Here is a 15,694-nt window from a genome sequence, read left to right as displayed (position 1 = left end):
GAGACATTCCTGGATGCACTTCTGTAACTTTGCAGAATTCTTCAAGTCATCCTTTGTTAATGCCCCCTTCAACGGCTCGTCCTTGTTCGGGCCAAAGGTGAAAGAGACACTAACCAGGTGTGAGCAAGAAGAAAAACCTCTCTCTACCATCGGAGTCTGTTTTTCTACACCTTCTAGACCTTATCCTAAAGATCAAAACCAGGGAAAAATGTGGTTTCGAAATTCCCAGAGAGTTTTTCAAGACACACATGGTGAGCCTTCCCCCATGGGCAGAGGGGGAAACAATAATGGAAGATGCTGGCCACGCGGCAGAGGGGGTCCGTAGAACCTGGGTGACAGAGAGTCTTTCTTTGGTAAGCCCTTTCAGTGCTCCTGAAAGGAGGCCTGTCTGTCACTCTCTGGAGGCAGTCGGGGGTCGATTATATTTGTACCCAGACATCTGGCTAAAAATAACAAAAGACAAGTGGGTACAAAGCATCATATCCAGAGGTTGCTCCATACCCTTTTCCTTTCCCGCCACATGCATAAAAAATATTCTGGATGTTCCACCCAGTCACAGGAAATAAGCAACCCTAAAAATACAGAGGTTGCTAGAAAGAGTCATCCAAATTGTCCCCGCAGACAAGATGGGATCCAGAACTTACTCAAGGTTCTTTTTTGTTCCAAAGACAACAGGGGACTGGAGACCCATACTGGATCTCAGCAGACTGAACAAGTCTGTAAAAAAGACAAAGTTCTGGATGGTAACACTACAGTCGATACTTCCTTTTCTAGGAAAAGACAGTTGTATGTGATCTGTAGACCTCCAGGATGCATACTACCACATAAAAATGGACAGGCCATCCATCTGCGCTTTCGGCTAGGAGCCAGTCTACCAGTTTTGAGCTCTGCCCTTTGGCCTCACTGCAGCCCCCAGAGTGTTCAAAAGTATGGCAGTAGTTACGGCTCACCTGAGATGTCTAGGCTTCCGAGTGTTTCCATATCTAGATGACTGGCTCCTAACCGCCACCACCAAGCATCTACTAACACAAGCAAGAGACACCACTATGAGATTGTTCTCACCTAGGCATCACAATAAACTATGAAAAATCTGCCTTATTGCCATCTCAACATATCGTACTTATAGGCAAAGATTTAGATACCACAACAATGATGGTAAATCCTCTGCCCGACAGAGTACAAGCCCTACGGACACAGGTTCTAGAACTTCTTCTCTAATGGAAGACTCGAGCAAGGATGGTTCTAAAAGTACTGGGTGCCATGGCAGCAGCAATAAGTGTAATTCCCCTAGCGAGACTGCATGAGAGTTTTACAATGGCTGCTGTTCACTCAGTGGTCCATGCAGGAGCTTCCGATGTCACACCACATTATGTTGACAGAGTCTTGCAGTAGAGACCTTCATTGGTGGCTCCACTCCGATCAGGTAACTCTAGGTCGACCTTTTGTTCTTCTACAACCGCTCGCCACAGTGACCACGGATGCTTCCCAGATGGGAGGGGGGCATTATTAGGGAAGAACAGTCCAAGGCACTTGGCAGGATCATGAGGCCCACTTGCACATCAGTTTCCTAGAGATGCGAGCAGTGCTTTTTGCATTGCAGGCATTCCAAGACTCTCTTCTACTGGGAAAGATTGAGATCCAGACGGACAATATGTCATTGGTATGGTACATAAACAAACAAGGAGGAACCAAATCTTTGTTGAGAGGTCCTGAGAGTATGGTAGTAGGCAACCTCCTTCCAGTGCTTTCTGACAGCAACACGTATCCCCGGGAAATCCAACATCATAGCAGATAAGCTCATCAGAGCAATACTAATGCCTCACGAGTGGTCCCTGAAACAAGACATAGCATAAATGATTTTTCAAAAAATGGGGCCAGCCTTGCTGCAATCTTTTTGCCACTTCCATGAACACAGCTATCCTGCCCTAATCCCGCCTCCGAGGGAGTCCCCAAGGGATGCACTTGTTCACGGTTGGCCCCCTGGTCTCCTGTACTCCTTCCCTCCCTTCCCATTAATACCCAGTGTTCTTCAGAAAGCCGCGCATTGGGAAGCACCTTAATATTTGTAGCCCCTTACTGGCCTCGTCAAATTTGGTTCCCTTTCTTCCGGCCTCACCTTCAAGAGGAACCTTGGATTCTGGACCCAGTGCCAGATCTTCTGACTTATCCGTTGGGAATGCTCCATCCATCTCTTCAAACCGTCAAGTTGACAGCTTGGCTGTTCGAATTCCAAACATAGCCAGGCTACCTAACCTTTCTACTGCAGTACAACAGATCCTGATTTCTTCTCAGAAAGCTTCTACGAGAAGGTAATATCTCAGCAGGTAGAAAAGATTTTCCTTCTGGGCCATAAAAAATTATATTGACCCATTCTCTGCATCTGTTTTATCAGCACTGGAATTTTTGGCTGAACTGTTTGAGGGGGCAGCTGCAGCTACTATTCAGGTACAGTTAGCAGCAATTTCTAATTTTCACTTTGGAGGAGGAGGGCCCACTGTTGTGTCCCACAGACTTTGTAAAGTAAAGTTTCAAGCAAGAAGAAACCAGTCTGGTGGACCCCGGCCATAAGCAAACTTTACAATAAAAGGAGGAGACTTATACAAAAAAAGGCTAAATCTCAAGTAGAAAAATCATCCCTGATCAGCATTAGTAAGAAACTGAGGGCCCTCATCAAGTCAGCTAAAGCCAATTTTGAAAAGAAAGTTGCCAAGGATGCCAAGGATAACCATAAGGCCTTCTATGGTTACATCAAAAACCTAAATGGCAATGCTCAGGTCTGTTCTGAGCTAGTACAAAATGGAACAAAATACACTGACCCTTCTGACACTGCCAACATCTTGGCTGACAGGTTCAGTGCAAATCCCCCCACCCCCCACCCCACCTCACCACCTATAGGGCCTATTACCATTCCAGGGGGTTGTGTAAGTCCAATTATTACTGATACGTTGGTTAACAAGGCTCTATCTAAAGCTAAAAACACTGCCTCCATGGGACCAGATGTTGTCCCAGGCTGTGTCATACGCGAGCTCCAAAAGGAATTAACCCCTCATCTTAATACCCTGTTCAGTCTCAGCCTCTCCACAGGATATGTGCCCATAGAATGGCGCACAGCAAAGGTGGTCCCGCTACACAAGGGTGGGGCCACAGCTGACCCTGGGAACTACCGACCAATTAGCCTGACCCATCTGATCTGTAAGGCTATGGAGCGAATCATTATGGAACTCATAAATGGAGAGATTTGGGAACCTCCATTCGCTTGACCCCACACAGTTCGGCTTTGTCAAGGGCAGATCATGCCTCCTGAACCTGGTGGATTTCTTTGAGACAGTTACCCAGGCTATAGATAAGGGAAAGGAGGTACACACAGCTTACCTTTACCTTGCTAAAGCATTTGACACCATTCCCCGTTCAGGTATTATTGATAAGCTCACCAACTTGGGCATAAATCCTTACGTCACAAGATGGATCGCAAACTGGCTCTCAGACTTATCCCATAAAGTAAGAGTAGCAGGATCTATGTCTGAATCCAGACCAGTAATGAGTGGTGTGCCTCAGGGCTCTGTCCTGGGGCCCCTCCTGTTTGGCATATACTTCTCAGAAGTACAGGCAAGTACGGAAGGGCTGTGGCTGACTACGTTTGTGGACGACTGCAAACTGGGTGCTATAATAGAGTCTCCGGCCGACATGGAGATCCTCCAGAAGGGCCTAAATGAGACTGATGCATGGTGTCAAAGCCATGGTCTCAAGCTAAATGCAAAAAAATGTGTAGTAATCCCCTTTGGAAAAAACAGAGTACCCGCAAACTACAACATAGGAGGTAATGCCCTGAAATCTGAAGAAGAAATAAGGGATCTAGGGACCCAAGTAGATAGTCAGCTTTCCTTTGATAACCATGTTGCCAAAGTGGTTAGAAAATCCTTCTATGTGACCCATCTGATCACGAAAGGGTTTGCATCAAGATCTAAGGATGTAATGGGGCCCCTCTACTCTTCCCTCATCAGACCCATTATTGAGTACAATGCACCAATTGGAATGTACCTGGCTAGACATTTCCAGCAGCTGGAGAGACCACAGAGGTACCTAACCAAGAGGATTACTGGCCTCAAATAGTTGCCCTATGCAGCACGATTGAAAAAGCTAAGACTGTTCTCTGTTGCATACCACTTTCTCAGAGGCGATCTCTGTCTAACGTACAGAACCATGTCCAACCCAGAATTGTTGAACATGCTCCATCTTAGCAAAACCAAATCTACTCGAGTTACACGCTCTAGGGATATAAACCTCAACACAACAATGAATAGAACATGCTGGAGGGATAGATTCCCTTCGCAGAGACTTCCCTTACTATGGAACAGGGTCCCGATCTACATAAGACAGAGCCCCTCACTATCACTCTTCAAGAAGGAACCTGGATGAGTGGATGGGTAACAGAAAGTTCACACCGGGGATCATACCAACAGCACTACTAGATAGTGGCCAAGGGTACTAACTGCTAGTACAAGGGTCTAGGGAACTACTAAAGGGGCGGTGAATACCGCACAACGTGGCTGGGCTAATATATGCCTTCGGGCAGATAGCCCAGTACCGAGCTATGAACCTATAAAGCATTCCTGAGTGGTACTAACCTGTTAAGACCGCCCATTAAACCACCTGTACATCCATGGAACCTAAATTTCTTTTTATCCCGTATAATTGTTCCCATTTTGAACCTGCGTCATCCTGTGACTTGAAATTCTTAACCTGGAAGACAATTTTCCTAGTGGCTATCACTTCAGCTAGAAGGGTTTTGGATTTACAAGCATTATCCATTAAGCCCCATATTTGCTGTTTCCTTACTGACAGTGTCTCACTTAGCGCACTTCACACAAACGCACTTCACACAAACCCATCCTTTCTACCAAAAGTATGCGCAGAATCGAACTTAAATCAGTCCATTTTTTTACCTGTTTTTTCCCCCAAGTATGGCAATAAGGCAGAATACATGTTACACTAACTTGATGTACATAGACAGTTACGTTTCTACTTGCACAGAACAAAGGATTTTAGAAAAACTGATCAGTTTGTGTCTTTTTCAAACTCCAAGAAAGGATCTTTGGTAGCAAAAACCACGTATCTAGGTGGTTGTCAGATTGCATTTCATATATGTATCAGTCACTGAATAAACAACTTCCAGACAAAATAAGAGCTCATTTTATGAGAGCTATCTCAGCCTCTTCGGCCTACAGTGCAAGAATACCATTTAGCAGTAATGTGGGAAAGGCCTCATACATTTATCACTCATTGCAAAGTGGATTTGGCCTCCAGGTACAGGGCCTCCTTTGGGTCCACTGTTCTGAAGAATGTTCTCTTGTGAGCCACCCAAGAAAAATGGTGCTGTGGACACTGTCCCACAAGTACAGAATGAAGGTGTGAGATAGGACAACTTCACATAAAGAAGTTATGTACTCACCATAACGTTCCATGTGGGTTGTCCATCTCGCCTTCATTCTTACGTCCCACCATCCTTCCCCCTCCTTTTAGCTCCTGGAGGATCGAGAGATTTCTTATTGGTATCAGATTGTCTCTGGCCTTCTTACCTTATAAACTAATGGAGGATTTTTATATAAATTGATAATGGTATACCTGCAAACAAGATCTGGGGAATGACCTAGAGCATCATGGGATAAGGAGTAATCCACAAGCTAGTTGGAGACCTCGAGCTTTTGTAAAGCGGCCAAGCCGGAACAGAGGATCAGTTCCAAACCCACAAGTACAGAATGAAGGTGAGATGGACAACTCGCATGGAACGTTATGGTGAGTACATAACTTCTTTTTTTTTTTTTTTTAACTGTCAATTCTGTACATTAATAACCAAAAGCAGAAAACATTTTTAGAGTATTTTCCCAGCATGTCTATTTAATGCTTTTGTCCACCACTGAACTAGGACTTCTTCAGCATACCACATATTAACATATACAACCCATAAATACTTTTACATTGGTCATATGAGCTAAACAGTAATGTGACAACAAATGATGTGATGAAATACTACCTGAAAAATACACAGTTGATGAAAATAATAAGTGAAAAATATAAACCTGTCAAATGTATATAGACATCAAAATGTACATGTAAATTCGTAGTTTAGCAGCTCTCCTTTGTAGCATGCTGGTAATAGAAACAAGTTCAGTCAGACCCAGAAATACACTTGCATTTAATCTCAGTTGCCAGACAAGCTCTGTGTATTCTCTTTTGTCCTCCCAACACAACCCTCTGGGATATTCAGAAACCTTCTCCAAAATAAACAAGTAAATTATTGCACAACAGGGAGTGCTTAAATTAGCAAACACACGTGCTGATGCTGCACTTATCACTACCCCTGGATCTATTTATAAAGCCCTACCTCAAAGGTAAAAAAAAATGATCATTGAAAGCATTAATGCTTTCAGAAAACATAACAGTTTAATATCCATAATATTAGTAATGGTATCAGTACTACTTTTCAATACTTCTTCAAACCATTCCATTCCAAAAAGATAGATGATAACTATATACTAATTCTTAACATCAGCTGTTACCCTATCTCTGTAAGAAATCTCCCTAATAAAATCTTAAAAAAGAAAAAAACACACGTAAAGCAATTAGAAAATGAAGAAATCATTTAGGATTGCCTTAAGTTTTGAATCAGTATAAATTCCATTTGGTTTATTTTTAGACCCTTTCACCTAAGTAGTAGTGTGAAAGGGAAGATTTTGTGGGTATTTTTGGTATCTCTGAAAAACAGGGTAACAGTTTAATCCTCAGGAAATTATATAACTATTCACCAATCTCATTATATAACATTAGATCAGATGTATACATATCTAGCTGTTTATGTGCCTTCATCATATTCATTGAGACAGTTTCATAATGCTTATTATTTAATAGTGTATTTTAAATTTTGGATGCATATGTGTAATTCATATGTTCCCAAAAAGATCCCAGTTTACTCTCTTACACCATTCACATCTCTTGAGGTTACACCCCTCTTGGAGAAAAGCGCTCTGGAGTCTACTTGGAGTGTAGAAATATATATGCAAATACTTCACAACAAATATTCTAAACCACCTGTTTTTTTTTACATTCTGAAGGCCTGCAGAATTCTTCCTGCTGTTCTTTTATAATTTAGTAAACCTGTTTTCCTCTACCAGTTTCTCCTTAACTTATCTGGCTGCTTTATGTAATTATACAGTATTTTGTATGCCCTGCATGATTATTCTGTTCTTAACAGCATTCCCTGTTCTTAATTCCACTATAAACTTGACCACATTTGATTCAGCAACCCTTTCTCTCTTTTTCTTTGTCTGTACTGTATCAGTCCTTGGTAGGGTAAAAATTCTCTAATAATCAGCTTAATCACTTGATTTGATACTGTCTTTTCTATCCAGCTTAATGTATGGGTATCTGGATCTGATATGATCCTTAGCCGGCAACCTTAGAATCTTCACACTGTGACACCCCACTTCCTCTTCCACAGTGCCCTGCATGCCTGAAGTTCCTTAGATCTCGTTTTCTACTTCCATTGACAGACTTGCTCATCAAGGCTCCACCAAGATAGGTTTAAAATGTTGGTATTTTGGCTCCTCTCTAACTTGCTCCTCTCCCTTTGTTATTTATCAGCTTAATTAGTTAGAAATCCTCTTTCTTGGTCAGTCTGTCCCATTTCTGTGTGAAAATCTTTTGCTCTCCCCTTTTGACATTCTTTCCTTTTCTTTCTTTTCCCCTCAGATCAAAACAAAAAGTTCTGTTATCCTCAATGTTTTCTTCTCAGGGGTTCTTTTTTCCGACTTGGTGTTTTATTGTATTCTATCCAAAGCAATGTAGAGTTGTTTATTAATCGGTCGGTTGTAATAATGGCTGGTATTTAAACTGCTCCCATGGAAAAGACCTCAGGATTTAGAAAATGTGTTTGGTGTGGGTGCAAGCTGCCCCCAGGGTTACACACAATATTGTCTTGGCACTGAACATTCAAGCAGACTGTCAGGCTTGTGCAGCCTTTGGGTAACCGGCCTTAGCTGATCACTGGGGTAAATTAGTTATGAAAGGGTTGTTACTAGCTGTTTCAGCGACTGCTGCTGCTTTTCCAGCTGTTTCATCTCTAAAGTTGGAAAAGAAAAAGAGAAAGGGAGAGAGCTGAGAGAAAAAGAAAAATGTGATGAGAGGGAAAAGTTGAAAATAAGAGAAAGACAGGAAAAGACGCTCTGTTTTTCCCTTGGAGAGGGCCAACTGCATCTGAAAGCCGTAAGGCAATTGATGATTCCAGCTTCCTTGAAAGTGTCTGAGCTATTGCCTCCTTGACTCCAGTCTCCATCCCTTTTGGCATCAGATTTAGATCTGATGTCATTGGTTCCCACTGAAATTCTGAGCCCCTTTTTAGCAGCAGCTCCATCTTCAGGTCAGATCCGCTACCCATACATGGCCATCACACCAGCTATAAACCAAACCCAGTAAGCCTGCTTCTTTTGCTTCCTCCAGGTCTGCAAGAGCTACCAAGAGTATTAAGGAAATGGACTTAGATCCATTCATGACAGTCTTCTTGAAGGCTGAAGCATTCCCTCCCCTCCTTACAAAGGGTTGAGGTTTAAATGGATTTGGGAAGCATTCCCTCCCCTCCTTACAGAGGGTTAAGAGCCCTGTACCGTTGGCTCCAACAGTATCTATTCCTCCACCAGGCCACATTCCAGCACCTTGCCCTTGATTCCAACTGTCATCCATTTTACCAAACAGCCTGGCTGCCATTGGCTCCAACTCCTTACTTCATGTACTCTACTCCTTTTTTCTCAGAGCAGAGTGCCCCCAGAACCATTGAATCAGGATGGAGGGCCTGGCCAGGGATTGGATTAAATCCAAAGGTTTTCAGAGCCTTGCCTGCCCTCGGCACTTCTGCTTTAGATAGCCTGACACCGGTCTCTACATCTTATTGCTCGGGTTTGTGACTGGTATGGGGGTTGTCCCTTAGGTTTTCAAATCCAAAGGTACCTCTGGCTTTGGAGGAGACATTTGACATTGTGGAAAGGATTCTGTCTCGCTCAGAGATTGGTTCCTCGGCTTTCTTGTTGGATCTGCCCCCCCCCCCCCTTACTGGGCCTGGATTTCTCATTAGATGGTGTCAGGATAGTCTGTGCCTTTAAACTTTGGCCAGGTCCAGCCCAGAGGGCTCCCCAATTGCTTCTTTGCCCACCTCCCCGAGGTACCCAAGAAGAGTCACTGAAAGAGAGAGCACCTAGATTTCACAGAGGAATGTCTCACTGAGGACTCTGACCTCAGTGAAGGAGAAAGGTCCACTAAATCCCCCTCTGTTCAGATGCTTGCTTTGGTGATTGATTGGAATTAATGAGACAGGACGCTTCTTTGGAGGAGATGGTCATCTTCAAAGCCTTTGGCACAAGCCCATCAACTTCTTGGTTGGTTACTCCTCCAGATGCAGTTATGGACATTTTATTCAGGACAGTTTGAAGACGACCTGATTCAGTGAAGCTGATCCCTCGTACACTGGACAAGGTCTTGCCCCCCCCCCCAAACAGGTCATTTTGAAGTAAAGGTCCTTCTGTGGAGCAGTTGCCATTGCTGTTGCAGCAAAAAGGGAGCTCTTAGAAGAGAGCTCCTCAATCCATCTTCTGAGCAGGCAATCATGAGTGTTACACTGCTTTGGCAAGTGCATCTTTGCTTCAGCTATGTTTGCCCTCCATGAGCTGCATTATCTTGCACATTTAATGACACTTAGAGATTTAGTTTCTGAAGTCTCCAAGCTGGTGACACCCTAGCCTTCATCAGAATCTTATAAGACCTTGGAGACTCAGCTGGCTACCATGCAATCTGTATGCAACATTTCCATGCACCTTAACTCCATTGTGGATGAGGATGATGGTAGAACAAGCACGGCAAGCATGGTTGTTGTTACTCGATGTAATGCATAGATGCGCCATTTTTGTTTTGCAGACTGCTTCAGGCATCATTCTTATATGGTTGCTAAAATCTACTCTATTTCTATTAGGATACCGAAGAAATTTTAATGAGTGTATTTGTCTTTCAAGAGATGTTTATCAGGTATCATAGGAATAACTTGGGCTATATATAAAATTTTTGGAAGTAATATCTTTATTAATTGCAATCTATCTTCAAAATTTATAAACATTTTATTCCACTTTGCTAAATAAGTATTCATAATATTTATAATAATATTATAATTTGTAGTTAGTTTCTTCTATATTTTTATATAAAGTAATGCCTAAATAATTTAAAGTGGAAACTTGTTTACCAATTATATGATCCCCATCTACTAGGAATTCCCTACTTTTGTTGTTGAATACTATGAAATTAGACTTTATTTTATGAAAGTGAAGACCTGAAATAAAATAAATGGTTTCAACCTGTATATCTAATTCTTTTAAGGATTTTTTTTAAATTAAAGTAAGAAGCACATCATTAGCAAATAACATTATTTTAGAATTGGTAATACCTTTTATTTTAGAGTTGTAACATATTAAGGTGGCAAATATTTCAGTAGCTAATGCAAATAAAATGGGAGACATGGGGCAACCTTGCTTAGTACCTTTAGTTAGAGCTGTAGATTCAGGGGTTAAATGGTCCTAGTTTTACATATGCTAAATTGTTTTTGTAAATATTCTTTATCAGAGAGATAAAAGAAGAAGGAAAATCATAAAGCTCTAAAACTTTAAATAAATAATCCCATTTTAAGGAATCAAAGGCTTTTTTATGTCTAGTGCAATTAATAAAGCTTCTTGATTTTCTCTATTTAATATGTCCATGGAGGAAGATTTTATCCCTTATTGAGACTTTAAAAATTAAGTCACTCTTCTTGAGTTAAAAAAAATGTCTAATGTTTACATATATTTGAATCCGATTGATTTATTTTACAGTTATAACTTCAGGCCAAATGTAAATAATGTATATAGTTTTTTGTTTAATTTATTTGAGAAAAATCTCAGTCAAGATATTTGTTACCCTTTGAAGAAAAATAAAAAACTTTTGAGTAAAAAAAAGCCATCATTCTTAATATGTTCCCTTTGACGGGAGCACTGTTTTTGATTACAGAGTAAAAAACACACTGACAAGGGATGAACAGGATAATAAGAAGCTGTCTGCTATCGAGTGTACACTTCAACCCTAAAAGGACCTTCTTTAGGAGTCGGAGAGGGGGAGAAATATGTTCTTTCGTAAATGACAAGTTTTCCCAAGACAACCCTGTTGATACTGTCATCTGGACACTACCAAACAAATAGCAAAGCTATTCCCATCTAGGTTGTCATCTCTACTCTCTATAGACCCTAACTAATCAGATCTTGTTGTTTCCAAGACCACCATCTCTTCTCATTCAATCCCTTCTTGGTCATACGGATGTGGACATTTGCTCCCATTCAGTGACTTTTCTGATATGCATTACTGATGTGACTCACCAGCTGTTGGCGGACGTCCTCCTATCTGGTTGCGTTAGGTCTCCCTTTTGTACTTCCAAAACCATAGTGACCATGCATGCATCCCTCCTGTTGTGAAGGAGCATTGTGAGAGAAAGACTGTCCTCGGTACCTGATCCCAAGCAGAGGCCCACTTACATATCAGTGTTTTTGAGAAGAAGGCAGTTCTCCTACAGGCATTTAAAAACTGTCTTACCAAAGGTATGCTAAAGATACACTGCTGTAGTGTAGCTATAAGGGTTCTATCCTCTTAACATTTTCTGATAGCAGCTCACATCCTTAGGAAATCCAGCATTCTAATGGACAATCTAAGCAGGAGCATCTTGATGCCTCATGAGTGGCTCCTGAGTTCAGCAGTGGTGACTCAAAGTTTCTGCCACTGAGGACGGTCATGTTGTGATTTCTTTCTTTAACACAAAATGTAGCACATTCTTTATCCTGAGGCCCCCCCCCCCCCCCGCCGAGAGGGAGGATCACCAAGGGATACTCTTCTATATGGTCCCAGATTTTCTGTATTCCTATCCCCCAATGTCCTTGGTCATAAAGTTCCTACAGAAGGTCACCATTGCAAAGCAGCACTGATCTTCATTGCCTTGTTCTGGCCCAGATAAATCTCAATTCCCTTCCTGTGGCTTCATCTTCCTCACACGTCTTTGGTTCTGCACCAAGTTCCAGATTTCATCTCTTACCCCTTGGATCAACTTCACCCAAATCTGGAATCCTTCAAACTCACTGCTTGGTTCCTCCAGCTCCATGATGGCTAGAGATTCCAAGCTTTCTGGACAACTGCTTCATATTCTCTCCTCATTGCAGACAACATATTTTAGAAAAATTTGTACTAGCAAATGGAAAATGTTTTCTGTCTGTGGCGCTTCAAGGGGTTGGAGCCTTTTTTGCTCCAATCCAGGCAAGTTTGGATTTCTTTGCTGGACTCGTTATTCAGGGCTTAGTTATTCTACTGTAATTGTCCAGATAACAGACATTTCTAATTTCACTTATGTCAAGATCATACTCCTATTGCAGCCTTAAAGCTTTTCTAAAGCATTCCTGAAAAGCAGCTTTTTACTTGACCTCCAATAAGAGATCCATTTCCTCCTTAGGATATTTCTTTCATTCTTCAGTCCTTGACAAAACCTCAAGTTTAAACCATCAGTTACAGTGTACCTCAAGAGTTTGTCCTGGAAGACTTGTGCGGATAGTGAACACTTCAGCTAGAAGAGCTTCAGTTGCAGGACTTATCCTGTTGCCCTCTATACTTTCTTTTATGGACCTAGTTTAATTCTTCCTAAGATGGCTTCAGAATCTTCCCTGAACCAGTCCATTAAGTTGCTTGTTTCTTTCCTAAATTCGGTAACAAAAAAAGAGTACATGCTTCATTGCCTTGAAGTACATAAAAGTTAAACTTTTATCTAGCTAAAGCCAAGCATTCATGGAAATCCAACCAACTTTGTGTCCTTTTCTAAGACAAATGTGGACTTCCATTTTCTAAAGTTAATCTATTCAGAGGGCTTTCTGATTGTATATCCTGTGTATATTCCTCAAGGGGTGTTCCCTTGCCTTATAGACCCATTCTACCAGGGTACTGGCTATCTCCACGGCCTTTTTCAGTCACATTTCCTTTATGACTTATGTGCAGTGGCCACATGGGCTTCTACTCATACATTCACCACTCATTATATGTTGTACATCCAGTTTCAATCAAGATCAGCCTTTGGCTGTGCCGTAGTGCAAATATTTTCTCTTAGGACCACCCAGTTGAATGACTTGGTACTCTATCCCACAGATTGAGGCAGCCTGAAAGGACAATATTGGATATGAAAGTTATGTACTTAGCATAACGCTAGATTCATTTTGTCGTTTTCTTTCTGTCTCAACCATTCTGCCCACCTTCCAAATTATAACTTACCTTCAGAGCTTCAGGTACATTTAACAACCGCCCAGAGGTCTGATCTTAGAACCACTGTTTTTCTTCTTATTAAAGATTTGCTATTATCAGATTTTAATAGCAAATTTTTCTTTTGCATAAGCAAAGTTGGGATTGTTCTAGGCAGGCAGAGCAATGTGGGAGAGGAGGCAGAGCTGTTAGAGTGTGAAGATTCTGAGGTTGCCGGCAGTCAAATCCGATTGTATCTGAATACCCAAAGGTTGAGATGAGCAGAAGGAGACAAGATGGATGTAGTGTTATGGGTAAGTACATAACTTTCGCTTTCGCATCATCCCACTGTGTTACTTTTCAGCCTGACAGATCTGCTCCCTGTACCTTACCTAGCTTTGTCTAAAGCTTCCAGACACCTCTTCTCTATTTGCAGTGTCTTTCCTTACAGATATCCCTATAGGTATGATATCCTTTCTCCAATCCCCAACTTGTGTAATTTTCAAGAAATTTTCTTCCACATTGTAAATGTAATGTGCTGTGTATTTGTTAGCATTCTGTTTAGGGGCTTTATGTCCAAAAGCCTAATCTCTGCTGTAGTAGTCCCCTGTGATTTAAATTGCATTTTCCACTTAGATCTGTAACATTTAGCCTGTATTATATATACAGGTCTAAGATGTGTAGCTTTAAATATTCCTTTAAATCTGGTAGCCCTGATCTATCATGTAATAAGGGGAAGATTAACGTTTTACTCCTAACCGTTTTATCCTCTTTTCTTCCCAGATAAACTAATTCAGCTCTTTATAATTTGTTAAACATAATCTCTCTTCAGATTGATAGAAGTACTCGCCCATCCAGTGGGATTTAAGCTTTAAATTTCTCCCTTTAGCTCAATATGTCCCCATCATCACTGGTCTTCATTTAGCTCTCCAGGTTTCCTCATTGTTAGTACTATCAATCCAACTTTTTTCTTGAATACTAGAAAGGGCTTTACTGGCGCACAGTCCAGGTTTTGTGCCATAATTAGTTGATGCTGCTTTTCTGTGGGCTCTGCTTGCGTGGTTGCATAGCCTACTGAGAGTGTCCAGAGAGATTTATTTTCATGAACCCATTTTCTAAAAGTAATAAATAAATTAATAATTTCTTCTAGTCTGGTCGTGAACAGCAACAGTCTTAACTCATTGGAAATTGACCTAAACTGCCCTTTTGCTGGTTGTTTCTTGCTTATCATAGAAACTTTGTTTCCTGTAAGGCTTAATAAGCCTTCTTTAAAGTTTTGGTTCCATCTAGGAAGATCATCTTAAACATGGCTGGATGTAACATTTCAGTTCTCAGACTTGGTTTTCTCCAAACTATTATTGCTGGAATGATTTTTTCTGCCTTGTGTCCAGAAATTTGTCCAATTTTAGAAAATCTGTTAGCAACCTTGCTCCTTTATCAATTTAGATAGTGCTCGTTTCTTAGAGGCAAAACTTGGAATATAGACACAAAGTACCCTCTCAGTGTAGAGTCACAGTCTGGGAAATATCCTTCCAACTACTTGAGTTTTTATATATGTGGTCATTTTCCTCTATGTTGTCAGGAATGACAGAAGATGTATTTTTTTTTCTTTTCAATCTGTCCTCCAACTTGACTAACTTTGCTTTGTATCTTTTTGGAATACCTTGTGTTCATTCATTCTTTTATTCTTTCAGTTTATCTTCTGAGTTTTGAAGTTTTATCAGATCATCAGCCTGACTTCTCAGAGCTTCTTTGATATCTTCCAGTCTTTTAGTGTTTGACCGGATATACTCCTCAGATGCCCCACTTATTTTAAACACTTGTCAATTTTTTCTTCCAAAATGTTCAAAGCCATTTGTAATACAATAGCTGCAGTGGGATTCTTCATAACTACTGTTCATTTCTCCACTTTTTTTAACTAAATTCCTCTTATTTTTGCTAGTTGTCTTTGCCTCGAGTTCATTCAAACGCCGTTTTTTTTTTCTCAGCAGAACTGCATCTTTTCTACTGTAGTAACAATTACAAAAATGTTTATTAACTTACTGGTTCCTGTGCTGGGAGGTAAGTTTTAGCATGTTGTTAAGGCAGCTGCAATATGGAAGTCCAGTGTGGTAGCATACTTTGAGGACAGAAATTGCATTTCCCTAAATTCTAAGTAATCTTAACTCTCAAGAAAACAGGTCTGATGATGAATGCTAACAAGAGTGAACTGTATTAAAAAGAAAACAACAGTTTGTTATATAAGGGGAAACCCAGAAGTGTAACAACTTTATTTTTAATTTAGGTATTACTTGTTTGTTTACCCATTTATATAGAGAGAGGTTGTTTTACAGTTGTATTTTAAATCACATCTGATTACTGTCATATT

At 40.9% G+C, this 15,694-nt stretch overlaps 1 protein-coding gene across 2 annotated transcripts in view; it reads left to right on the top strand.

The window, feature by feature from the left end:
* Window positions 1-15,694, top strand: part of SNX2 (sorting nexin 2) — a 1,338,063-nt gene that overhangs the window by 1,114,087 nt on the left and 208,282 nt on the right. The window lies entirely within an intron of this gene.

Source organism: Protopterus annectens, chromosome 2.part0 (assembly GCF_019279795.1).
Source record: "Protopterus annectens isolate FY-2018-M chromosome 2.part0, PAN1.0, whole genome shotgun sequence".
Taxonomy (NCBI): domain Eukaryota; kingdom Metazoa; phylum Chordata; order Ceratodontiformes; family Protopteridae; genus Protopterus; species Protopterus annectens.
This window is presented reverse-complemented; position numbering and strand designations above follow the sequence as displayed.